Source organism: Pteropus medius, unplaced genomic scaffold, assembly GCF_902729225.1.
Source record: "Pteropus medius unplaced genomic scaffold, Ma_sr-lr_union100, whole genome shotgun sequence".
NCBI classification, from domain to species: Eukaryota; Metazoa; Chordata; class Mammalia; order Chiroptera; family Pteropodidae; genus Pteropus; species Pteropus medius.
Window position 1 is genome coordinate 23,773,091 of NW_024351073.1, and position 26,355 is coordinate 23,799,445.

The window sequence follows — 26,355 nt, forward strand, 5'->3', positions numbered from 1 at the left end:
TGGGTCCCTGCTCAGCAGCCCCGAATCACACCCGTGGCAAACGGCAGCCTCCCCTCGCCCTTGAAAACTCCCGACAGAGAGGATCAGAGAGTAGATGGTTATTTCGGACAGACCGCCAAACAGAACGGACAGCGAAGGGGCCAGAACAGGCCATTCCCCGCCTCGCGCTGCCAATCACGTCATTACAGCGTCTCTAGTTGAACGGCCAGAAAAGAGAGATCAGGTGAGCAAATTAACCTAAGAGAACTTCACACGGAAACATAATAAATTTCTCTACTAAATTTGACATCATTTCCTTATATGAATTATTTGGAGAAGTCAACATTCGCATCACAAAAATGGAAAACATTTTCCAGGCTCTCAAACCACCATAATGAAACTGCTCTCCCCGAGCTAAGCAGGGGTGTCTTGGGGACCTCCAAGGGGGAGGCACATGGTAGCAATCAGAATATTGGCCAAAGCATGACGTCGGGGCAGGAGGAGAATGACATACCTACCCGCCTGTGTGTCACTCAGAAAAGAAGCCAGGGCTCATGGCACGACCTCGTTTCATTGACTCAAGGTTTAACCTGGAAAAGAGAAAAGATACGAAACAGGAGAGAATTTACGGAGGGCAAGCTGTCGCACAGGTGAGGGAGAAGCCTGGGTGAGGGAAGGGTGAGGACCCAGAGATGAGCTCCCTCTGAAGCCACTGCGCCCAGGCCGGCAGGTGCTGGGGGTGTAACTGAGCTGAAGCTACCTCGGTGGCTCTTCTTGGGGATGCTGGAGTTACCACACAGCCACTGCTGGAGGCAGACAGAAGGACGATGAAGCTGGCTCGTCCCTTCCCTCCACCTTCCAGTCTCCCCCCAGCGCCTGGAAGACCCACAAGCAGCCAGGAGCAGATGGACCAGGAGCTGGAGAGGTCAGCTCAGAGCTATCCCTGCAGCTCAAAACCGAGGCACCGGGCAGGGGGCCCAGGGTCTGGAAGTCAAAAACAGGAAGAATGATTTTTCGTCCCATTTTAAATCAGGGAAGCATGTAATAGTTTAGAAAGATTTCCGTAATCATGCCTATTTTGCTTAAATGGATCGAAAGTGGAAAGTTTCAATAACTTGGAAAACAGAAGAATATAAAAAGCAGAACAGTTTAAGGTACCTTAGAGAAACAGTATAAACCCTGTGAAGCTGCAGAGATTTGAGAGTTATATAACATAACAGTGAAGTGCAGTGAAATATCTCAATTAGATGTTAAATTTAAAAAAAAACAGATGCTGGACTTGGTTCCATAGCGTAGCGGTGAGCACATCTGCTTCACGTGTAGAAGGTCCCGGGTTCACGCCCCAGTGAAGCCATGGTCCATGGTCTATGGCCATGCCACCCTGAACAAGCCCAATGTCTGATCTCAGAAGCTAAGCAGGGTCGGGCCTAGTTAGTATTTGGATGGGAGACCACCTAGGAAGACCAGGTGCTGTAGGCGTAGATAATAAATAAATAAATAAATAAATAAATAAATAAATAAATAAAGGATGCTGTCTATTCTACTTGGAATTGAAAAAAATGCAAAGTGTAAATTTTTTTACAGGCTTCTCGATATTTAATGTATTTAAACGACAAAGATTCTTGTAACTGACTAAATATTTGTGTCCCCCTGAAGTCCATATATTGAAACCCTCCCCCGCAATGTGATGGTATCAGGGGAGCCTTTGGGAGGTCATAGGGTCAGCAGAAGTCAGGAAGGTAGAGCCCCCATGAATGGGATTAGTGCCCCTTAAGAGCTGGGGGCAGCTGGCTCTCTCTGCTCTCCACCAGGTGAGGGCACCATGAGAACTCAGCACCCCAGAAGCGCATCCTCACTAAGCCAGGCCACGCCGGCACCTCGACCTTGGAGTTCTCAGCCTCCAGAACCACAAGAGATAACTTTCTGCTTTTAATACGCCACCAGTTGATGGTATTTGGTTATAGCAGCCTGACCAGTCGAGACGATCTTCACCTTGATCTAATGCTAATCAGGATTCTCTGGCCTCTTTTCCAAGGAACCCCCATCCTTGGGCATGTCCTCAAGAGATCAAGTTTAGCCCAAACCCTGCTAAGTCAGTTTAGCCAAAATCCTCCACTCTGGGTCTCCGATGACCCTTGACACCTGACGAAATTCCTCATCTTCCATCACCCGCCGGGGGTGTCTGGTCACTATGGCTGCCTTCAGCAAGAATCGGCCCTTCCCTAATGCTTCCTCTTAGTTTTCAATCCACTGACCCCCTCCCCTGCTCCTTGGCTATAAATTTTTTTTTCTTTGCTGTGTTTGGGGTTGAGCTCAGTCTGTCTCCTCTGATGCAAAACCCATTGCAACGGTCCTTATACCTGTCATGATACTTTGAATAAAGTCTGCGTCATGAATAACTTTTTCTTTGACATATTTTCTTTGACGTAAAATATATCATAGAACTTAGCTTCTGTAATTTATTCTAGGTATCATTATACTAGTTTAGAACATAATTTAAATGCTATCGTGTGGTATAATTAATCAATTATAAGTATTCCTTGCACACTTAAAGATTAGAACAAATCCATGAACGTACACATTGAAATGCCACTTTTAAAGCGCCGACAGGAAATAAGATGTCAACTTCAAAAGTGACCGTATACGTAGAATCACATGATTTTTTTTTAAAAAGTGCCAAGTCATTTCATTGGAGACAGAAAGGTCTTTTCAATACATGGTTCTGGAGCAATTAAATATATGGGAAAAAATAAACCTTGATCCTTTGCTCACACCAATTAAAATTTTTACTTGAAATAAATCATGGATTAGAATATAAAAAATTATAATCGTATAGACAGAATCATAGGAAAATATATTTCCAACTTTAGGTTATATAAAGATTTCATAAAAAGGTGGGAAAAGCGTTAAACATCAGTAAAATTGAATGAATTAGTTCAACTTTATCAAAATTAAAAATGCGGCTCTTAAAAGATACCATTAATATGAAAAGTTCGGTAGGCAATTTTTGAAATATGTACATTTGATATGCGCTTGTATTCAGAATATATATAAATCGATACCACAGAGTCAGAAATCTAATAAAACAAAATATTTGAATAAAGTCATCAGATAAAAAATATCAAAAGGCAGATAGTGGCAGAGTAAGTAAAAGTAAAAATTATAGAACTAATTACTCTCTATCAGAGACATTTTAGATTCTGTGAAAGGATGAAAATGTGCATAGCATGCAAACATATATTCCATGTCTATATTAAATGTTAGACAAAATAAGAGAAAATTATCATTAGAGACAAAAAAATATTTCAAAATGCCATGCCACTGTGCGCTCAGGATGAAAATGACATGGATTAAGTGAATAACTCACCTGTCCGCCACACCTGTTCAGATTCTTTACCACATCCTAACAAATGACGTGACAAAAACCCTCAGTCCGTTTTCGTTTTGGTTTCTCCAGAAAATATATCCAGAGACCTGGGCTAGGCGACTCTTACAGGGTGTCATTTAACCCTGAGGTTCAGTGCCCAATAAACCAAGTTCAATAATCGTTTACTGCAAGGGCGTGTAGGGCGCTCGTCCCCAAACACAGACATAACAATCACAAATTTGCATAACTTACTCTTGATTTTTTTTTTTTAAGTTTTTGCAATTAGAGGAGAGAAAAGAGAAGCAGAATTTAAAATTTGCAGCAGGCTTGCATGGCGAGTCTCATATTTGGTTTGGCACAAGTAAGTGGATGTCTGAGAGACCTGATGAAGTTCTGGAAGCATTCTCAAAAAAAAAAAAGGAAAGAAAAGAAAAGCCAGCCAAGCCCACGTTTTTCCGGAACGTATTTGTAAGCAGTTCTCCCTTTGATCTACAAGGGGGCTACTCTGAATCAGCCATGGCCTTCTCACCCCGACCGACCAAAGCACTAAAGTGCTGTGCTCAGCTCGTGCAAAAGCCTAAGTTCATGTTAGCTAGTGTGTCTGGAAAGTGAAGGGCCTGGTGAGAATAGGCGCCAGCTGTGAGGCTGTCCACACTCGTCCACAGGCTGCATGGCGGGGGCTTACACCCACCGGCCGGGGTCTAAGGCGCTCTCGTCCCGTTGAACAGTGTGTGCTCGTGAAGCCCCAGACGAAACAGCGTGCTCAACGGCAAAGCAAACGGACACACACAAAACAGATTTGTTGAATAATATAAACACCAGCTTATAGTCGCCAGTTTATAAAACAATAAAACCAAACGCTAAGCACGACCTTGTTAAAATGTGCTGTGAACTTTTTCCATTTTACTTTATTACATTACTAGTTTCAAGTATACGACACATTGGTTAGACATTTATATAGTTTATGAAACGATCCCGCTGATGACTCTGTCTTCCCTCCGACTCTACGCCCGGCCATTGCACTACTGCCGACTGCGTTCCCTCTGCCGTGCTCCCCGTCCCCGTGACCATCTATCAACTACCGAATTGTACTTCTTTAACCCTTCACCCCATTCTCCCAGCCCCCCAGCCCCTCCCCTCTGGCTGTCACCAGATTGTCTTCTCTGTTTGTGAGTCTACATTTGTGTTTTCGATTAGTTTGATCTTTTTGTTCCTTAGATTTCACATATAAGTGAAACCATATGGTCTTTATCTTTCTCTGCCTCACTTATTTCACTCAGCATAATAACCTCTAGGTCCAGCCATGTCGTCGCAAATGGTAAGATTTCATTTTTTATGGCTGAGTAATATTCCATTGTATATATGAACCACCTCTTCTTTACCTAATCGTCTTTTTTAGGTGAAGCGATCCTCGGTTGACCTCACAGATTGCAAGGACCTTGTCAGCTTACAAGCCCTTATTTTTTTATTTTGTACACCTACAGCACCTGGTCTTCCTAGGTGGTCTCCCATCCAAGTACTAACCAGGCCCGACCCTGCTTAGCTTCCGAGATCAGATGAGATCGGGCTTGTTCAGGGTGGCATGGCCATAGACTTCTAGTCTATTGATGGGCATTTAAGTCGCTTCCATATCTTGGCTATTGTGAATAGTGCTGCCGTGAGCATAGGGGTGCTTAGATCTTTACGAATTATTGTTTTGATTTTCTTTGGCTAAATACCCAGAAGCGCAATTGTTGGGTCAAAAGGTAGATCCATTTTTAACTTTTTGAGATCAGTATGCTGTACGTTGTAAAAAAATCACTCATTAACCATCGGTCATACTGAATCCTAGGATGACTGGCTCTATTTTTGCCTGTCACTCAAAGAGAGGCTGCAGATCCATGGGGAAAAACAAACAAATACACAAACACATAAACACACAAACAAAAACACTCTTCTAATGTGAGATGTCTGAGTGCGTCGGACACAGTGCCCTCTAGAATTTACAATTTTACTCTTATTTAGACGTTAGGAGATCAAACAGGATGTATCAGACTGGCTATAGAATATGTAGTCACAAGGGAATGTGCTATAGGTAAATCAGCTCGAATGGGTGCTAACTCTACCTCACTTTCAAAATGGAAAATAAAATTAAATACTGGAGAGAGTTCGAGTTGCTGTCCTTCTAACGCAGTGGAATTTTCTGGATTCCTGGAATCACAACACGGTGGTGGCCATAAATGTTCTGTTGTCACATTTATCTGACTTGGGTGAAGAGAGCCATTGGTGAGATATTTATTTGATAAATTGATGTATCCCCAATCATTTTTACAGAAATAATGTAACGCAGCTAACAAAAATACATTCGACATAACAAAATAACACTTAAAATTGATAAACGAGAAACTAGATAAACAAAAGATGCAGCCAGAATACATCAAATTACTTCCACTTCGATCACTCCCTATAGGAGTATTATCCGTATTTGAATTTGGGGGGGAAAAGGCTCAACTTTCCAGGTGGCACACAGTGGGCATCCGTCGCCCTTGCTTACTGTGCCCCACCTTTCCCCTTCTCGCCTTCCCCTAAATCGACTCTTGCATCTGTGAATTCTCCCTCTCCATGCTGGGGGTCCCCCAGGCTCGATGATTCATTGGAGGGAATCGCAGCGCTCAGAAAAGCTGTTAGCCTCACAGTCGCAGTTTACATCATTGAAAGGATCCAGGGTAAAATCAACAAACAGGAAAAAGACATGGGTGACCTCCAGGAGAAATGTTGTTGTCCCAGAATTAATTATATCGCACCTTTGTTTTTAAGACTCATTGTATCGTATCACCGTTTTTTCTCAGATGGCTTTACAGCATCCCAGGAGACAAAGACCAAGACAATTATGTCTATGATGGATGAGAAAATTGAAACGTGGAATGTTTCACTTAAAAGTCCCTGGTCAGTAATGAAAGTGAGGATAAAGGCCATATACTCATGCTGATCGTAAGTTATTTATTTAACCATAAAACTGTTTGATCGTAAGTTATTTATTTAACAATAAAAGATTTGATAAAACACTAGATATGTGGGTGAGAAAAGAATCTGATTCAGCCCAGCGAAAGGTCCCAGCGTGAAAATTGATGTGAAAACTACAAAGTGGCGTGTGCTGTAATATCAATGTTGCTTATTATTATTTATTTATTTGCAACTTCCACAGAAACATACAGAGGGCCTACGATATTCTAGGTGTATGTTGAGGATAGAGTATAAGATACGTGATCCCTGATCCTTGGACCTTGCAGTCTGGTGAAAAAAGCCATATTAAAACACGAATACTTAATTATTATTATTATCGTACAGAAACGATAATTATTATTTCCTTGGAAATAATAGGGACACAAATGTGTCCCTGTTGACGATGGAGCCATGGTATTTGTGCTAGTAGAATGGGGCAGGGACCTAGCTTACGCACTCAAGGACCTGGCTATAGGCACCACCCGGGTTACTTTGGACAAAGCGTGAGGGGCGGGCTGTGAGGGCTCTGGGCTCTTTTTCAGCATTGACTTCCATTCACTCCCAGGAAATCCATTTCTTGAACACTCAAGCGTGTGAACAGGAATACGTGGATTCGTCTGAGTAATCCCGAAGCTTATGTCTCACACTGTCCCTAAGAAGCCCTTGACAGTGGGAGGGGGGTGCCCAACACCTGTAGGATAGGCTCATTCTCCAGCGCACAGAGCACCCGCTGCCTGCGAACAGTGTGGGCACAGAGCGCACGTGTGTGATCTGGGATACGCTTCAGCCTAGGAAGATTGCTAATTTTGTAAGCAGACTACTTATGCCTTTACTTGTGACGTCACCCAAAGGGATGGCGGACGTTGAGAACGGGAGGAGTGTGAAGCGGGCTCATCCCTGCGTGCTCGCCGTCTTTCCACCGAGCCGGAGGAGCTGTGAGCCAGACTCCCGCCCCGTCCGGGCTGCGCCGTCCTGCTGCGAACTTCCTATGTATTGCAAACATACCTGTCGCCCGTCATTAGTGTGGCGCCGTTTATTATAGGAGACTGGCATATATCCTGGAGAAACGTCTGACGCCCTTTGAAATAGAGGATCACCCCCAAGACCATGACATAGTCGCCCCTCCAGGATCATGCTTAAGTTTTTTCAATCCAGAACTGTGATCTGTAACAATTTTTTTTTTCTGAACTTGAAGAAATATTAAAAGCGTCAGAGTCCACCTTTATCTTTGGTATATATAAAAATCAGATTCCACTAGTCCTACTTTTTTTTCTTACGATATTTCATACACATGTTTTCTGCGTTGGTCTTTGATTAAGCTGCTGCCAACGAAGTACTTCGGTCCATTTTCCACTCAGTGAGCGTGACCGAGAGCAACGATTCTCAAACTTCGGCATAGAGCAGAGTCACCCGGAGGCTCCGTAAGAGCCGCTGACACCCAGTGCTGCGGCCCATCTCCCACCTGGTGTGGACAGCCTTACCAGCGAGGTCTGGGCGCCATCCAACACCGCCGTCTGCCACATGGTGGGAGCACAGTACCTTTTGGGTCACCTCCCATTAGACTTTGCTGTTAACCCTATGAAAAACAGAGAGAGTGTTAAAAGGCAGCAAAACATTCTAATAAAAAAGAACCAATTGCTGTTCACATAATTAAATGTTAAATCTTGGAGCAAAATAAAATAAACACATTGAGTTTTTACCTAGATTGCACCAATACAATAGAAGCAAAATTAATAGCTATTTGTTGGCATGGATACCTCCCTTAACCAAACGAGCCTCTCACGGATATGCCAACTTCAGATCGACTGAGATTGCTGTTTCAAATCGCTGATAAATTTCCCAAATGCAAGATTTTCCTCAAAGAGTCCTTCTGAAATTTTGAATTAAAAAAAAAAAAACAAACCCTCAGATTGCTTGACCTAAATGGCATTAACGAATCGACCACACACCCTATTCAAAATCACAGGGACACAGGGTCTAAGAGGTTGCATTGCAGGGTGATGAAGTAATGTCAGAAACAGAGTCCACTCCACCCAGTCGCTTCTCTCTCAGCTTCCGCCTTGGCTTACAGGTGGCTGCCAGAGGGATGGGAACCAATTACCGAGAAACATTCCAAACAAGTCAGGATCTTGGAAAAGTAGCTGGCATGGGAGATTATTCCAGCTCAGGTCCCTCTGCGAGTCGCATGTCCTCACCCGAAAGGAACACGCACGTGGTGTTTTTCTTATGTGTCTTGATAGTTTTCTTTCTCAACTTTGCCATAAAATGTTCAAGGAATTATTTATATTTCAATTAATAATGACTACTGTAATTAAAATTAGTTTTATAGGTCGTGAATAATATGATTCATGAGAACAAATAGAGTATTTAACACACAGATGTGACATTGAATTTCTCATGGACCTTGTTTATAGATTCGGATTTCGAAGGTGTAATCTTCTAATTACGAAAAACCCACCCCGTTCCGTGTTTTTACACTTCTTTCTTTACCTTTATTCTTCAGAAAATTCAAGTGAGAGAAATAACTTTCTAAAAAATTTCTTTCCGGAGAAACCCTCCCCTTCATTGTCCACCAGCAGATGGACTCACCTGACATCTGAAGAGTGAATAGAGAATAAGAAAGAAGTCTGGATCCACTCTTGGGGGCCTTTGTGATATTAAGAGGGGACAAAGAAGAGCCGGCCCCTTGGCCACGTGTTGGGTTCCATGCCCTCTGCCGTAGGACTGCATTCAGGCTGGGCGGCACAGAGGGGCCAGCGCGAAGGGTCTGCAGCCCTCGGAGAAGGGGGCAGCAGCACAAAGTGATCGGACGCTCTTGGAAAGAGAGAGACTTTGGCCCCACCAAAGCCGCGACTCTGGGCCTGTGGGTGTGTGCAGGGCGTGTGGAGGTGTGATACAGCATCATTTTTCTGTGAGTAAAAGCTGCATTGTGGGAGACCGGCCAGGTGAGTGGAGGACGCAAATGCCTTTCCAATGTCTAAATTAAGAAAAAGAAGAATTGTAGAGCTGGCGGACCAGTCAGTTCGACATTGGTCATGGGTGATAACGGGGAAGTAGTTATGAACAGGCCGATGGGCACTTAGAAGGGAGCAGCGGTCACGAGACGCAGCTCAGTGGGTTCCACAAAAGTGTGGGTTTCTCTTCGTGATGGTGAATCCCCTTTGCTGGGTTCGGGGTCCGTGAAGACTAATGATGAGCGACACCTGTTGCCAAGGAGCATGTTCCATCCACCCGTCAGGACACGTCGGCCGTGGTCTCCTACTTCACCCCTGCGAGAAGCTGCCCCTTCGATGTTCTCGTGCCCCATTCAACAGGTCGGAGCTGCCCCCGAGGTCCACTCCAAGACCACCAGGAGTTAATGGCTGTCAATCAAAGGAGAAAAGCCCAAAACTCATACAATCATGTCCCGTTCCTTGTCACGTGTTAACCTCCGTGCGGTGGTTTGGGTCAGGGTACACACACACGCGCGTGCGCACACACAGACGCCACACGCACATGCAAAGCCATGCTTTTAGGATGTGCACATGGTAGAAACCTGGGTTGAGGTGTTAATCGATATAGCAGATGACAGAATTGAGCTTCGGAATTATTCAGAACGAGAGGACTGGGGCCAGGGAAGCAGAATGAAATGTAAATGAGCCGTGTAAACTTAGGGGCCCCCAGGAATTCATGCGAGTTGCGCATAAGTTTGCCAGCAATCAGAGAGAGCTTTATACATTTTCCAGATTAATGCTCACAAAACCGGAGTGTGCGTTTACGGAAGGCCTAGCGTTTTGATTTTCGGGGCCCATGGGGACAGCTCTGGCTGTTCACACCCACAGCAACACGGCTTCCGTTTTTACACACCCACAGAGAATGCTTACGGTGAAGGACATGGGGACGAGGGGGAGGCCACCCACTAGGAGAAGCCCTCAGGTCGCCTCAGCTGATGGAACTTGAACAGGAGCAGAAGCGTGGGGACTCGGACCCATTTCCCACGGGTCACAGTGGGCACACATCGATGCGCTTCATTGAAATCAGATTGTGACTTAGCTTTAAGAAGTGTGCGTGTACAAACCTCCCCTATGAGGTGGCGAGACACTTGTCAGGGGGCCTATTCAAGGCAAGGCCGGCCATATTTGGGACAAGGTAGAGCGAATCCAATGAGAGGGCAGAGACACAGGATTGGACAGGCGGGTCTTAGGCCCTGCCAGCTCCAAGGCTGGCGGGGTATAGTGGGCTCAGCATCAGGTTTCGGTGAGACTCGGTTTGATCACGGCCTTTCCTCTCTTTGCTTCTAGCTGCTCCCTGAGGCGGCTCGTTGGGGTTGAAGTCATGCTTGTCTAGCTTCCAGCTCTGAGCTCGGAAAGCACGGGTTCTGGAAACCCGATGAAAATTTCTGTGGACAATTAGTAAAGGAAGTTTAAATCGTAATTGGCGATTTTTTAAATTGCTTCCATAAGGAAGAAACAACAATTTTTTTTTTTCTGGATAAAATAAAAAAGTAGAATAGAAGGAAAATGTAGTAGATGAAAACTTGATGGATTGAAGACCACGTGAAACTCATTTTCTCGCGCTCTCTTTGTACACGAGATAACAGTTGCAAAATATTTTGAAAGTATGAAGTAGTAACGATAACAGTGTTTTATTAAGCACGGTATAATTTAGTAACGGATGACAGGAAATGCAGTAATCCCGCCACACGTCACCTCTGAGGAATGAGCTTGCAGGCTCCATCAGAATTCTCGGTCTCGGTTTACTCCTTTCTCAGAAGGAAGAATGAGGAGCGAGGACAAGGGGCCACGTGGTTTGTTGGTGTCCTCGTCCACTTGGAATTTTAGGGTGCCGCCTGCTCCACACTCGGGTGGCCGCCGGGGAGGACCCACCCTTCCTTCGGCCCTTCGTCCATCCATCATCCCTCTTGCTCATCGTCGCTCTGTGCCACACCTTCGATGCGCGTTTCCTGTCTGTTCCTCTCGTTTTCACGGTGTGGGCGACGGTCCACACCTTCTGAGGCTGGCGGTTTTTAAGGAAGACGCATTCGAAGAAGACGAACGGCGAGACCATTGCTTCGGGTGGAGAGAGCCACAAAACGGGGACCTCGCCTGCAGGGCGGAGGTCACGTGTCCGGCAGCCGGAGCCACGGTGCCCGTGACGAGTGCTGGGGGGTCGGGGCGGGGGGCTCCACACTGTGCTCCTCGTGGTTCGCTTTAAGCATCCCTGACTGTTTATAGAGTCATCAGCAGAGCGGGGACCCGGCGCCCGCTGTCCAGGGCAGGGACCACATCGCGGCACTGGGGACAGCGAGCTTCCTCTCTGGCATGAAAACCATACACTCTAAAATACCAAGAACACATCGTACAGCAGGTTCCGATTAGGTGGATGCGTTTCCTCGGGTTCGTTGGCACTGGGGGAGCATCGCTAACTCCGGAGCCGAGCGCAGCGGTGCAGAGTGAGCCCACACCGAGGGAGCCTGAGGGGACAAAGACATTGAATCGCGAGCGTTAGAAATGTCCCCTCGACTCGAACCTCATTCGAACCGATGTGCAAAACGATAGGAAGAAACAGCGCCGAGCACATTTTACTAGACTCGCTGACGCGAAGGGTCTGGAACGGGTAGAGCTGGGGTCGCTGGGGGTCTGAGCACAGGGACGAAGGGTGTCGGGGAGCGAACACCTGCGCTCGCTCTGGCCAGCGTAAAAGCGGGAGCGAATGCGGCCGCCCCAGACCCTCGCGCACGTCATTAACCGCATAGATTTTACGTCCGGCTTTTTTTTTGTTTTTCTTTTTGAGAATTTTTGCCTACACCTTTGTTTAATTCCAAAGAGGCAATTGGGTTGGGAACGGTCCTTGTCAGCAGTTAACTAACTGAGAGTCTGTAGTTCTTGGAGGTGCCTGGTGTCGGTAAACCCAGAGCTCGTGAAGCGGGCTTGACACCGGTACGTTAGGGAAGAGGACTCTTTGAAAGGCACGTCTATACTGCGTGGGGTCACGCAGCCGTCTACACCCCACATCCCGCAGCTGCTTCTGCACGTTAAGTTCGCCTTCTGCTCCCCGCTGCTGCTCACCCGCCCGGCGGACTCCGCGGGTCACAGCTTTGCGTCGACTGTGCCTTCCCCCGGGAGCGCCATCTCCCCGAGCCGCCCGGAGACACTCGCCTGTGCTTCAAGCTCTAGTTCAAATGTCACTTCTGTGATTTTTGTTTTTCCTCCGCTGCCCAGACACGGGCAGAAGCAGTATCTCTGGGTGTTGAGCGACAAGCTCTATCTGGCTTCTTCCTCCAGCCGCTGGTAAAGGGGTTTTCGCGTCTCCCCTCGGAGGGCCTGGCGTGTTCAGGGACCGGGACCACTTTCCACTTACCGTGGTAGCGTCAGAACCTGTGGGTTGTCACACAGTGGTTGTGTGGAAAGTCCGTGTGGACCTGCGAGGCCCGAGGAAGCGTGTCGTCTGCAGATTCTGCAGCGTCCACTGTCACCGGCAGAATGAGGTGGCCTCTTCTCGGCCGCCGTGCCTACTCCCCACGCAGGCTCCCCTCTCCACTCTGTCCTTCCCTGATGCTGCCTCTGGCCAGTGCCCTGCTGGTGCCTCCGGGCGGGCGCGGTGAAAATGGTCCACCCCGGACGTCGGGCTTCGGGCCCTGTTCCTTTTCCACGGGGGTCTGCGGCTCTTCACCCCTATTTGATCACAGGGTCAAGTGTTCAGTTAACTAAAGTGAAGCCGAATTAAATGCTTCTTTTTCACGAGCTCGACTGGATCGTGACCACCGGGCAATCACTGCAGACTCCCCCTTGGGCCGTTCCCCACGAAGTCCAGCGGTGATTACTCCCCAGAGGCTGAGACACAGCCGCTGTAAGGTAACCCGGGTGACCTTTCAGGAGCGCTGGTTTGGGAGACGCTACCAAGTGTCGGGTTTGTCACACACGGCTCACGTCTCGTTTCATCCTCTGAGACAGATGCAGACGAAGGCAGGGGGTAGGTGTGGGCACAGCAGGTGCGGGCGTGGGCACGGGCCTCCACGCAGGTTTCGTGGGAAGCTCATCCGAAGCACTCTCGGATCTTAAAATGCCACCTCCATTCGTGGCCTCACTTGTAGGGCAGCCGCAGGAATGCAGGCAGCCGGGACCGGCTGGTGTCACTGCAGGGCACTGCCCGCACGTTAGGAGTCTCTCTTAATGGGGGACCTAGGATGTGTCATTAAACGTGGCCGGGAGGAGATCGCTCCCCGTGGGTGTGACCGAAGCCCAGAGCCTAACCACGGCTTCCCTCCTGAGCGCAGAAGGCACACCTCGCAAAGCAGGTACAAGTCCGTCCGTTAAGACGATGACGCCGAGTGGCTGAAAATCAAATGTCAGCTCCTATCCTAGCTGCCGACAACTGCGATGTTTTCCTGGGGCTTCTCCACTTTGTCCCCAGGCATCTTTTACTGGGGTTTTTTTTCTTTGCCAGCAGCTTGTGGACCCTATGAGTTAAACAGTCTTACTCAAGTGGTTTAATATAGTAGAGGTTGACATAATCTTAAAGCGAAGTCGTGAATTTTTGGTGGTTTTTTTAGGCTAAAGGAGACGTTATTTCTCGCTGGTCTGTAACTCTTGATACAAGTGCTGGTGTTTGACAAATTCTTTGTAGTTTCTATAATGAAAAAAAAAATTGGCTGAGATTGATAGACTTTTGGAGCCAACATTGACCAAAGCTGTGAATAACCTTACATTCAGGATGGAAAATTATGTCTTTACTGGGCTGTATTGCTGGCCAAACCCCAAATCTTCAACTATCCAGCTTAAAGCTTCTAATAGAACATTACAGGTTGCTTTTAATAGAATTTGTTAACATATCGTAACTTTTGACCATATATATTTTAATATTTTTCAATTGTTTTTAATGACATGAATATTTGGTAGCTCAAAGCATTCCTCACAGTCATTTAGGACATTCTTCCTGAGGAACTGGAGGCTTAGGTATTTACAGCCTGCCTTTAATTATAAGATGTGTATTGTCATTTTCAAGTACTCCCATTATAATTATCAAACACGACACAATTAGAAGAAAAGTGTGTTAATTGTATTTTGCTGCATAACAGATTACCAGAAACTTAACAGCTTAAAAGCTACCATTTATCAGCTCATAATTTTCCAGGTCTGAAGTCTCGGCCTGGCGTGGCTGATTCTCTGCTCAGGTGTTATGAGGCTGAAGTCCAGGAGTCAGCCACATCACATCTCTTTCCAGAACCTCTGGGGAAGAATTCACTTCCAGCATCCTTCAGATTGTTGGCAGAATTTAGTTCCGTGTGGCTGTATGGCGGAGGTTTCTGTCTCCTAGTTGGCTGTCAGCTTGGACCCTTTGTCAGCTCTGAGAAGCCATCCCCAGGCCTCGCCATGTGGACCCTCCATCTTCCACGCCAAAACTGGAAGGCTTTCTCTCATCAAATCTTACTCATTCCTTCAAATTTCTTCTTCCAGGAAAAGCTCGGTTCCTTTTAAGGATTCAGTTGATTATGTCCATCCCAACAAAGATAATCTCCTTCTCTTCAAGTCAACCAAAATTATATAAATTATAAAAAAATTATGTAAAAAAATCTCTTCACAGTAGTACTTAGAATAATGTTTTATTGAATAACTGGGTGATGATGGGCAAATGCCAGGGATAAACATCTTGGGGGACTTCTCAGAATTCTGCCCACCACAAAAAAGAAAAAAAAATGACCACATAGGTTACATACTCATCGATCATTTTATTTCGCACATATTTGCTGATTACCTTCTGTAAACTAACCACATCCTGACCGCAAGGCAGAATTCTCAAGAGCTTACCAGTTCACAGTATTGCAAGCACAAAGGACATATAAATAAACAGTGATTACATTGTATAAGAAATGTTATACTCTCTTAAGTACACGCCATTAAGTGTTAAGTACTGGTATAACGAAAACAAAAATGATATTAAACACGCTAAAAAAGTTAAACCAAAAGTATTCGATGATTAATAAGAAAAGAAGTGGGAGGAATATAAGGTTTCTGGCAATTAATTGGGAGCCAGTATTAGAAATTGAGCCAGTAACTAGAAAAAAGGATTTAGAATGTGAGATGGATGTGGAGAAAAATAATACATCCTCCACTTGACAGGCCGGGATGGAAGTGCCAATAAGATGCTCAGGAAGATGATTTTCTGAGGGGCGTCCTCGCCTTCGAGGGAGATTCGGGCTGGAACATGTTTACGTCGACTTGGAGGGAAAGTAGAGAAATGACAAAGATAGTTAGGATGGAATGTCAGACAACACTAGCATTTTTCTTAGACTTGGATATTCGTGGATATTTGTTTCATCCTCCGACTCGAAATTTCTTTCAGTTCATGTTATCGTGACGTTGCTTTTTCTCTTCTCCAACATTCCCCAGGTCCTACCGTATTCAGTGTAGTGACTGGTCCGCAGTAGCCGCTCCGTGACTGTTTGTTGATGGGTTAACGATAGACTTGTAAATCAGACTATCCCAGATGGTTCCTTGAGCGTTCAAACTGTGCCAATTCCTTATGCCAGATGAGATAATGTATTTGAAAGTATCGTCAACTTAAAATCACTTTAATAATAGAAGTTATTATAAATAGTGGAAACCGATACAACTGGTCCAGAACAAATGGTAAAACGAGGGGGGCTCCGAGGTTCCCCGGAGTTTCGCTAGCGAAGGCACCCGTTTCAAATCAACGCAAGCCTGGGACACGAGATACTTAATGGCGGGGCGGGTATATTACCGGTATGGGTGGCGAAAATTGGTCCGAACCATTGCCTCCTGAAGCGGAGAATCTTTGAGATTGCCGTTCTCTCCTCTCAGGGAGCCCTCAGGAATGTTCTCGGGGCTGGAGTTTGAACAGAATTTATATATGTATAAAATGAGAATCCTGATGGCATCCTAGAATTATTCTGTCTGTAAGGAATCCCCCAGGATAGTCGATAATCTAAATCCAATTCTAGAAGGAGGATCACCTCGGGGTGATCTTAGGCTGCCAGGTGCACAGCTCCGCCCCCCGTGGAACACCTCCTGCTTCCTCCTGCAGTCACGCCCTTAGCGTCCGGCTTCTCAGAAAGAAATGGGTGTCCCGAGCCCTCCGATGATCGCTTCTTGATGGGCAGCTAGCGTTTCCTCAAGTACATTCTCAGCCAGTCTGCCATCTACCAAAGTTTCGGCAAGCCTGGGGCTCTGGCCGTATGTCTTTATAGAGTAATCACGCTATAAGTCATCAATCTACGGCGTCACCAATCCTGCATAGATCACCCGGTCAACTAGATGCTTAATAATACATTCTTTGCATGTTTGTTTCCTCTGGTTTCGTTTTTAATCTCATCATAATTTAATGGATCGCTCAAACCCTTATAAGTACTTCAAAAGAAAATGCAGGCTTTGAACTGGGTCGGGGGAGGTAGCTGAAGATGGGCCTCAAGGGGTCTCAGCTGAGAGGAGGTGAGGGAATGAATTACAGGCAAGCGGGTCACGTTGGTCAAGATGTGATTTGTATTTGATGTCTGCCGGGTTGAAGCTTGGTAGGAAATCTTTTGCGTGGCTTATACATTTGTAAATAAGTTTAGTGCAGTGATTACTTCTATGTATTTATGTTAATGTTTTCATGCCTGGCTCTGCATTAATGCATATTTTATGTTCTTATGAATATGTTGATTGAAAAGGAAAACTCGAGCATCCAGCTCTCACCCAGTGGAGAAAAGATACGGCTTAGCCTTGTTTTATCTTTCTATTTTATGCACAAGACAAGAAGCCTTTTCCTTTTGTTTCATGGTTGGACCTGTCACCAACTATTGACTCTTCCATTCTAATTTCTCCCATATTCCTCTGCTGTCACTGCCACTGCCCTATGTCAGGCACCCACTACCTTCTGCCTGCTTGTCATTGAAATAAGGACAGAACTTGTCATTGAAATAAGGACCCACAGGGGAGGGGAGAATTTAATCACTGTGAAAAATAATGACAAAAGATGTGGGATAAGACCTAACTTACTCCCTTTCACTGCACCCTCCCTCTCATCCATCCTTCCTTCCTTCCTTCCTTCCTTCCTTCCTTCCTTCATTCCTTCCTTCCTTCCTTCCTTCCTTCCTTCATTCCTTCCTTCCTTCCTAAAAAATGAGCAGCTGGTGAACAATGAAGTAGGACTCCACTCCAGGTCTAGAAGTAGCAGAAGCATAGAACATTTCAGAACAGACAAGAGAACACTTAGGAGAATTTACGCCTGTCAGGATGACCTGAGAATTGGATTTGAGAGAAGGGGTGGCTGCGGAGCGAATCAGGAGTGAGATCAGGATGAACCTCCAGACCGTGCTGAGAAGCTCAGATTTCTTTCCAATTAAGATGACAAATGATTGACGGATTTAACACGAGGAGAAGCAGGAGTGGATTCCTCCTTTCTGGTTTGCTCGTCCCTCTAAAACGTAGATTCTGAACAGCGGGGACCTCGATTTGTTCCTGGAACACAGGAGAAGGCACGGGACGTAGAGAAGGCACGTGATAAAGCTACGTCCAATGGATTAATGCATATGCATTTTTTAAAGCATCGAGCTTGGAGATTATCGTGGTAGCCTTTTTGCGGTTTCTAGAAAGCAGTGCAAATGATCACATGTACAGAGACGCAAGAAAACACCTGCACAACTATGTAAGAACTAACCTTATAACTCACTTACATATATATATATATATATATATATATATATATATTTAAGTGGTAGCATATGTAGCGTGAATGTGGTCTTCTCTAGTCAATAATGGCACCTCCCTGTGACATTTTGGAGACAAGCCGGAATCAATGCCCGCCCCCGAGGAATCCGCTAGTGAGGCAGAAAGGTCTCCAACGGCCCAGAGGAAAACAATAAGGTGCGGGACAATGATGACGGCCGTGCACCCTGGCCGCGGGTGGCCGGCTCCTCAGCTGCGTTATATACAGTGGGAAGAGCGGAGCGAAGCTCTCGGCTGCCTCAGCTGTCAGCGCATCGGTCCACGTGATTGTCTCCTGAGACAGCTTTCTGCTTTCCATCTCCATCCCCACGCTTCTGGTCCAGCCGCCTGCCTTGCGCTCTGTCAGACTAAAGCTCCCCGAGCGCTCGTTTCGTGATGACACTGACTGGGTTAGGTAGTCACAGCCTAGACAGTGTTCATCTGACAAGTATTTGTGATTTGGCAGCCCGGGCTGCTGAGCTGCAGCAGTGCGAGTCTGTGTAAGCCAGTTGCACTGTCCTCTCAGCAATGGGACCCTGGGGACAGCTGGTGGCGAGGAGGCACCGCGGTCAGGAATCAGGCTGCTGCTCCGGGCGGGACCGGGCTGCCCAGAACAGGCGGTCCGTCTCGTGGTTCTCCAGTCACTCGTCTGCCAAGTGGGAGCCGTGCGGTCGCCTCTCGCAGGGTAGCTCTGAGATTACATGTGGGGAGGCGAGCGAGGGGGAACTACCGCGAGGGGCCAGTAGGTGTCTGAGGGGCCCCCACGCTGTCATCCACATGACCTAGAATGACATCGTTTAAGCCACTCTTTGGCCTGGCTCTTGATTATCTTGCAGAGGTATTTTCTGACTTTTCCAACAAATGCCTTCCCGCTGTATGTGGCTAGTCCCTCCCACCTACTTACTTCTTTTCAAGTTTCAGCCACAGGAAGGAAGCTGTGCATCTTCTTAAAGCAAGAGAGAAGATCTTAAGATGGCTACGCGTAACTCGTTCCTCTGTCACATGGCGAGGGCTGGTTCTGCGCAGCACTGCGAGGCAGCTCGCTGTTAAAATTCAGCCAGCTCTAACTCCATCTCAGTTATGTGGGGTACGGTGTAGAGAGAACTAGGAACAAAGCTAAATTAATGTTTATCATCGTGGCTGAATATTTCATCACTTGTTTATTTTCATTCTCAAATGACTCTTGCAGTGAGGCTTATCATACCAAATTTTTTAAAGGAGACAGTCGCGACTCATGGAGACGAAATGGTTAGCTCCCGGTCACTCAGCAAGTGTCAGAGTCACAGTGGCACCTTTATAAAGTCCAGGTCCTGCCACAAGTACCGTGCTAACTCTAAGAAGAGCGTGAGACCATCTTTTGACTAGCTCCTTGGGTCAACGTGGGGGTTGGTTCTTTCAAAATTGGCAAACGGCTTTCAGAATTTGAGTGATGAGCAAACCTCCTTGAAGTGGCTAATTATCAGTCTAGGAAGATGGTCTCCATACTGCGAATCCTGACATAAGCTGGGTACCAGGTATGGCTTACAAAGTCATTTCAAATGGAACCGGTCTGCTAGTTATTAAGTGTCTGGAAGCGATTTCCCCAGTTTTAAGTAGCCAGGATTTGCTGCTCACATAGTCCGAGTCAGCATTACACCCACTGCTCATAAATGACTCATTTAGAAAGAGGTAAGACATATTGTGACTTGGCTGTCTTCTGACCTTCAGAGATAAGGCAAAATTTCCTAGTAACAGAACACGAAAACAAGCACATTGCAATTATCGAACATATGTTGTAAGTGAATAATTGGGGAACGTGCCTTTGCGTCCACCTTCCCTGACTTTTATTATTTCCTTTGAACTAACATGTCCCCCCCAGCTGCCAGACATGTGTTTCTCGGGTGATGGAACCTGGGCAGGAGCAGACCCAGCGCGATTCTCTGCCATCCTCATGCCCAACTCTTCGGTGCCAAGTAGACGAGATGACACTCTGCCATCGCCCGTGCATCACGGAAGTCCTCACAGAAGTCCTTCTGTGCTCCCGTACTTGACTCAAGTCAAGAAATCCTGGCTTATCGTGTACCATAACACAGAAATGAAAGGTGGCTGTTCCAGACCGGCCCATGATGTAGCCAACTAGAGACAGAGACTTTGCCCGCCTAAGGGTGGGCGTCCCACGCCCTGGGTCAGGCTGCTCATGGAAGGCAGGGTCGCGTGGTGGACATAAGCACGCACTGCAGGAAGCCATCACGAACTGTTCTACCTGGAATGTTACCCAGCCTGTCTGAGTCTGTTTCCTCACGGACTATACCTCTTTGTGTGTTTAAACGGATTAATGACATTAGTTATACAAACCCCGGGAAGGGTGCCTGACCCACGTAAGCATCGGAGAAGTTTTGCTATGACGATGATGGTGATGGAGATGATAGTGATGTTGGTAATAATTGGATTATGTAGAAAATCCTGAACTAATAAGTACCTTAATTACGTTTTAACAGAACTAATGCGAAGAGGTGAAGATAATTGCGAAGTCGCCTTTAATATTTATTTATTTATTCATCGTTTATATTCATAAATAAGACTGTGTGTGTCGAAAGGGTTGGGATAAACCTAGCAAGAAATAGAAAATATTATCTTCACTTGTTGTCTCATTTTGGAAGGAAACTATTTGATAAATTAAGCTTATTTTGGTTAAAAGTTACATGCTAATATACAAATATGAAACTTTTTTTAATGATTAAAGCCAAAGTTTCCAGGAGTCTCTTTTTCTATTCAGAAGATTAAGTATTGAAAGTCACAGTGTTTTTGTCCTGACCGAAGGATACTTCCCTGGAACCTCAGTCTCTTTGGGGCAATCCTGCAGTCTTTCCGAGGTGTCCTCCTCATTTTCTTTAAATACACGTTTTATTTTAGAATAGTTTTAGATTTATAGAAAAAAATGTGAAGGGAGTACAGAGAGTTTTAGTAAACCTGACACCCAGTTTTCCCTCTTATTAACATCTCGCATGAGCGCCATGCTCTGCCACAGTTAATGAACTAACACTGATACGTCGCTACTAACTGGAACACGTATCATATTCAAATTGCCTTTGACACGACGAGATCTCATCCTAGGTACCACATTATATTTAATAGCCATGTCTCTTTAGGCACTTCTTTGCGGTGCCATTTTGCCATTTTCTCAAACTTTTTTTTTTTTTAATGATCTTGGCAGTTTTTAGGAATTCTGGTCAGGTATTTTGTAAAATGTTCAATAAGTGGAATTTGATCTATTTTTCTCATGATTATACTGAGATTACAGGATGGGGGGAGCAAGGCTCTGGAGATAAAGTGCCATTTTCAGCCCATCCTGTCAAGGGCAGGGACCTTCAGCATGACTTACCACCGTAGATGTTGACCTTGACTTCCTGACCGAGGGATGTTTGTCAGGCTTCTTACGTGCAAAATTACTCACCCCACCCCCGCCCTTTTAATACTGTACTCTTTGGAAAAAAAAAATCGCTGGAGGACACACACAAAGTAAGACGTTATGCTTCATTAGAATGGAGTATTATCGTAATCCGTTCAGCCTGCTATAACAAACTGCCATAGACCAGATGGTTTATAAACAACTGGACTTGATTTCTCGCAGTTCTCGAGGTTGGGATCAAGGCGCTGGTAGATTCAGTGTCTGGTGAGGGCCAGCCTGCTTTATGGAAGACTGTCTTTTCTTTTTCCTAATTTTTAAAAATTAAATTTATTCGAGTAACGGTTAATAAAATTAGGTAGGTTTCAAGTGTACAATCCTATGACACATCACCTGTATATTGCATCGTGTGTTCACCACGCAAAGTCACATCTCCTTCCGTCACCGTATATTTGAGATAACTACCTGTTGGCTGTGAATTTACATGGCAGGAGGGGTCAGGGAGCTCTCTGGGGTCTCTTTTATCAGGGCAGTGACCTCATTCGTGAGGGCTCCACCCTCATGATCTAATCACTTTCTAGTACCATCACATTGAGAGGTAGGTTTCAACACATAAACTTCAGAGGAACTTAAACATTCAGTCCATAGCTAGTATCTACGCAAATTCTTCTGCATTCTTCTGTATGGGAGCTTTGTCTGTTCTTCCTTAATTGTTTGTTCATTTATTTAATCATTTATTTATGTCTGTATGGCATATGGGTATTTAATTTATGCTTCGGATTATAATCCAATGCTACTATATGTATTTTGTTGTTTAGATTGTTCCAGCTTTGGCCACAGGGAACTCTTTCATTTGGCTCTTGAGTCCCTTTGACATACCACTTCTTTGCTTGTTTGTTTGTTTTTGAGTAATTCTTTACTTTCCGGCTCATTCTGTGTATCCCCGTTTGCAGTCCAGAGTCAGCCATTTCTCCAAGGAGCCCCGTTTCTGTCAACAGAGAGGGGATTCAGGAACCACGATCTGGAAGCCAGATGTGTTTGTTCCTACTGGGGTGTTGCTGCCTCTCAACCGTCTTAGCTGACGTAACGAGAAAATACATGTGTGTGTTTTAACTCCTGTATATACAAATGCTACAACTGCTTCTACATGTAATCACCTATTTATATATTATAATAAATATGAACTCATATGAGTCTTTTAGACTTTAATCTATTATCTTATGGACCATTCTAGTCTCTTCCACTTGCTTATATGTAATTCCCACTCTGATAATGGGAAAACTGGCTCTCGCTCCAGTGAGAGCCATTGTATGCACAGAACAATAGCGTGTTCGTTAAGCTGTACTCCTATGCGAAATAACTTTATCAACTACAGCACAGTTTCATGTTCAATTTATTTTTTTTGTCATTCTTTCTGGAATTTATCAATTTTATTGATCTTTTAGGAGAACCATATTTCGGTTTTATTGATATTTTCCTTATTTCGCTAATTTCACTTTTTATTAATTTCTGCTCTAATTTTTGTTATTTATTTTCCCACTTACCTTAGGCTTAAAGTAATTTCCCTGCCTAGTTTCCTAGGGTAGAAGCTTATGTTGTTAATTTTATATCTTTTTTTCTAATATATTCATTTGAGTCTATGACTGTTTTTTTAAACACTGATTTTGTTCATTCCGCATTTTCTTATAAGTTCTATTTTCATCTTCATTTAGTTCAAAATATTTTAAAATTTCTCTTGGAACTTCATCTTTGACCCTGGTGGTATTTCAAAGGATATTGTTTAATTTCCAAATTAAACATAGTGGGCCATTTTCCAGCTACCTTTCTGTTATTGATTTCCAGTTTGACAACACTGTCGTTTCAGAACACACTTTGTATGGTTTCTATTTTTTAAAACTTGTTCAGGGGTGTCTCATGGTCTAAAATGTGGTCTATCTTGCTGAGTGTTTTATGTGAGCTTGAGGAGAATGCGCATTCTGCTGTTAGTCGACGGGGCAGCCTATGAAACTCCACTAGGTGAAGCAGACCGTGATGCCCAGGCCGACCAACTAACTGACACCTGCCAACGTCGCGTTGCCGATGCAGGGCTTTGAGGTCTCCAGCCATCATCGCGTCCACTGCCATCTCCCCTACCTGTTCCATCAGATTTTGTCTCACCCACTTGTGCGCACTGACCTTAGGTCCGTGCCCAGCTGGGGCTGTCATGTCGATGTCTGCTTTAGGAGGCAGAGTTGCGGGGTGTGGTAGGAAGCCTGCTACGGATGTCCTTCTGAGGTTCTCATCTGCTGGCTGTTGAGTCGGACGGCAATCTGAGTACTACGAAGACAGGCTTTGCCTGTCCGAGGATGCCAGCAGGCCTCGGCGTGAGCGTCATCCGCCATGCCCCTGCTCTTTAGAGCGGTGGGCTTTGGAGCAGCACGCGAAGCACCTGCTATTGCAAAAGAAGATAAAACCAGCAGCTTTTCAGTAGTAACACCGCACCGCAGCAGGGTGTCTGGATCTGAGGTCTGAATGGCCTCGTCTGAGCTGAACCCTGTCAGCCGGAGTGCCATGCGGGCCCTCACGGGATGCTGGTGGCAGCAGGTCCTGCGCTGCCCAGCTGCGTGCAGTCAGGACTCCCCTAACCACAGGCAGGCCCAGGAGTCCAGACGGCTTCATCACAGTGACCTTCACCCCAGACTCAAGGACCAGCTAACCCTCTACCCCCCGCCCCTGCCACCCTGGAAAAGAAAAGGCTAGTCGGAACCAGCCACAGGGGGCTAGACATGTCCTCCTCCGTACGAAACTCTTTTTTAAAACCTCTTACTGTTTTTACAACCCAACAATATCTTTCTGAATAACCCGGAAGCCATGCCTTTGAAATGTACTTATCAAGGAAGATAGTGCCCCCCATCTCCTAGTCTCTGTGGGAGGGTAACGTGGATGGGTGACAATTAGGGAACACACATGTCCTGATACCAGACAGAAACATTTGCATATGCAGGATTAACTCGATGTGCTGGACCCACCCCCGCCCTGCGTCTTCAAGCAGATTAAATAACCCCCGACCATTTCTTGTTTCTGCAGAGCTGAGCTGACACTAAGTCTCAGACTCTGTCCCCTATTGTAAAAGCCCCGAGCACAGTCTTCTCGGTCTGTTTAACCTTCTCCAGTGGACGTTCTGCTTTGACAGGCTAACTCCACTGCATTCTTCCTTTTTCCCCCAGACATATAAGTCAATTATATTACCGCAGAGTTATAAGAAAAACTTCTCACAGAAAACAACGGAGTTCACGCATGATCAACTGTTAAGTATGTAAAGTGCGCGGTGACCCTGGCGGTACGCAGCCAGGCTCAGAAACGGTTTCGTCTAGGTGGCTTTCTTCTTTTCTCAGCGGACACAAGAGGACTTAGGGTTCTCACCGTGGTGTCCAGATGCCCAGGTTTGCAGGGCACTAACAGTTCACGCAGACTTTCTCTGCCTCTCGACTCTTCCTCCTGGAGGAGATACCTTCTCTGTACCCCGGGCAAGGCTAAAACGCATCTCTGGTTTGCTCCCAAAGAAAAAAACCTCCCTCTGCTTACTTTGGGGCCCCGGATTCTGTGAGGTCACTTCTGCTGCTCCAAGACATCAGTCCTCAGCCCCTGGAGAGCACGGGGGGGCTCCACTCCCTTGTGGATATCTTTGTGTCTTTTTCTCTGTCTAGCAATGGCTTCTCTTTTTCTGTTTTCTTTTGTTTGTTTGTTTGTTTGTTTGTTTGTTGTTGTTTTTGTTGTTTTCTCCCCAAAGAGCTATCCCAGGGCTTCTTCTGGATTTTTCCTTCCAACGATAATGCATCTGCCACATAGCTCAATTAGATATGTGTTTCAGGTTCTGCTGTGGAGCAAATTCTGCCTTCAACCCCGGTGTTTCCAGCAAATATAACATTCACCCTTGGATGTCGCAGCTTCCTACCTAACTCTATTAATTCCGTCACCGGTTTATGTTAAATCACCTATCGTGAGCTTGACACAGCGTGATAAGACAGCCAGTAGACGTTTTCAAAAGTACTCTGAAACTTTTAAGTGCTTTTCTGCATCTGGATTTTCACTTTGAATCATCTGGCTGTACTTTATCAGATTAGAAGCACCCCACCTCTCAGAGGGCGCCGCCAGGGCTCTGTTCGCGGGAAAAGAAGCATTCGTTAAATCAAGTACACTTGTGACTTTTTTACCAGAAGCTGCATTAAAGTTTGGTAATTAGAGGAACGAGCATGAAAAATTGCGCATCACGCAATCGAATCTCCTTCGTGAATCCAAACGATTGGAGCCACATCAAGCAGCTTGATTAATCGAATAAAACGGGTCCATCCAGGCTGTTCACGCATCAGCCTTTTACTCTGAAAGCAGCGAGATGTTGCAGATGACTTTTGGAATCGTTTCAGGAACTAAAAGCAAATGCCTACATCCGAACGGGTATCTAGGAGAACACCGCTCCGCCCAGGAAAACCAAATATCCAAGCTAGTGCATGAATCATGGCCCTCAGTTCCTCCGCCCCGCCTGCCCTCTTCCTCCCCCTCCCTCCCTCTCTCCTCTCCCCTTCCTCCCTCTCCCCATCCCCCTCCCTCCCTCCTCCCTCGTGTCTCTCTCTCTCTCTCCCCACCATTAAATTTTAAGAGAAAAATACATTTCCAAGGCATTTTTCATTCTGGTTACCATTTCGTCTTGTGTTTCTTACCTGAGAATTATCTTTTAGAGTTTAGAGCGGCCCCAATTTTATGGCCCGTTTTGTACATTGTGTTCTTTCAGCCTAGATCAAGGGAGGCATTTTAACAACGTGATTTTCAGTTAAAATGGCATCGGAATTTGAGCAGTCGTCAGGCGTATTCTGTGGATGCCTTTGCAAAGTAGAACGGCTCTTTTTCCCGTAGTGTCACATCTCTGGGCACACTTCTGTTTGCACACGCGGACAGCGTGGCAGAGTCGACACGTGTGATTG

The 26,355-nt window shown here is 45.8% G+C and overlaps 1 non-coding gene across 1 annotated transcript; it reads right to left on the bottom strand.

Annotated features, from left to right (window-relative positions):
- Positions 1-4,821: 4,821 nt before the first annotated feature.
- On the bottom strand, positions 4,822-4,940 carry LOC120586418 (5S ribosomal RNA). The gene has a single exon (XR_005648702.1). It is a non-coding gene; the product is annotated as a 5S ribosomal RNA (ribosomal RNA).
- Positions 4,941-26,355: the final 21,415 nt, after the last annotated feature.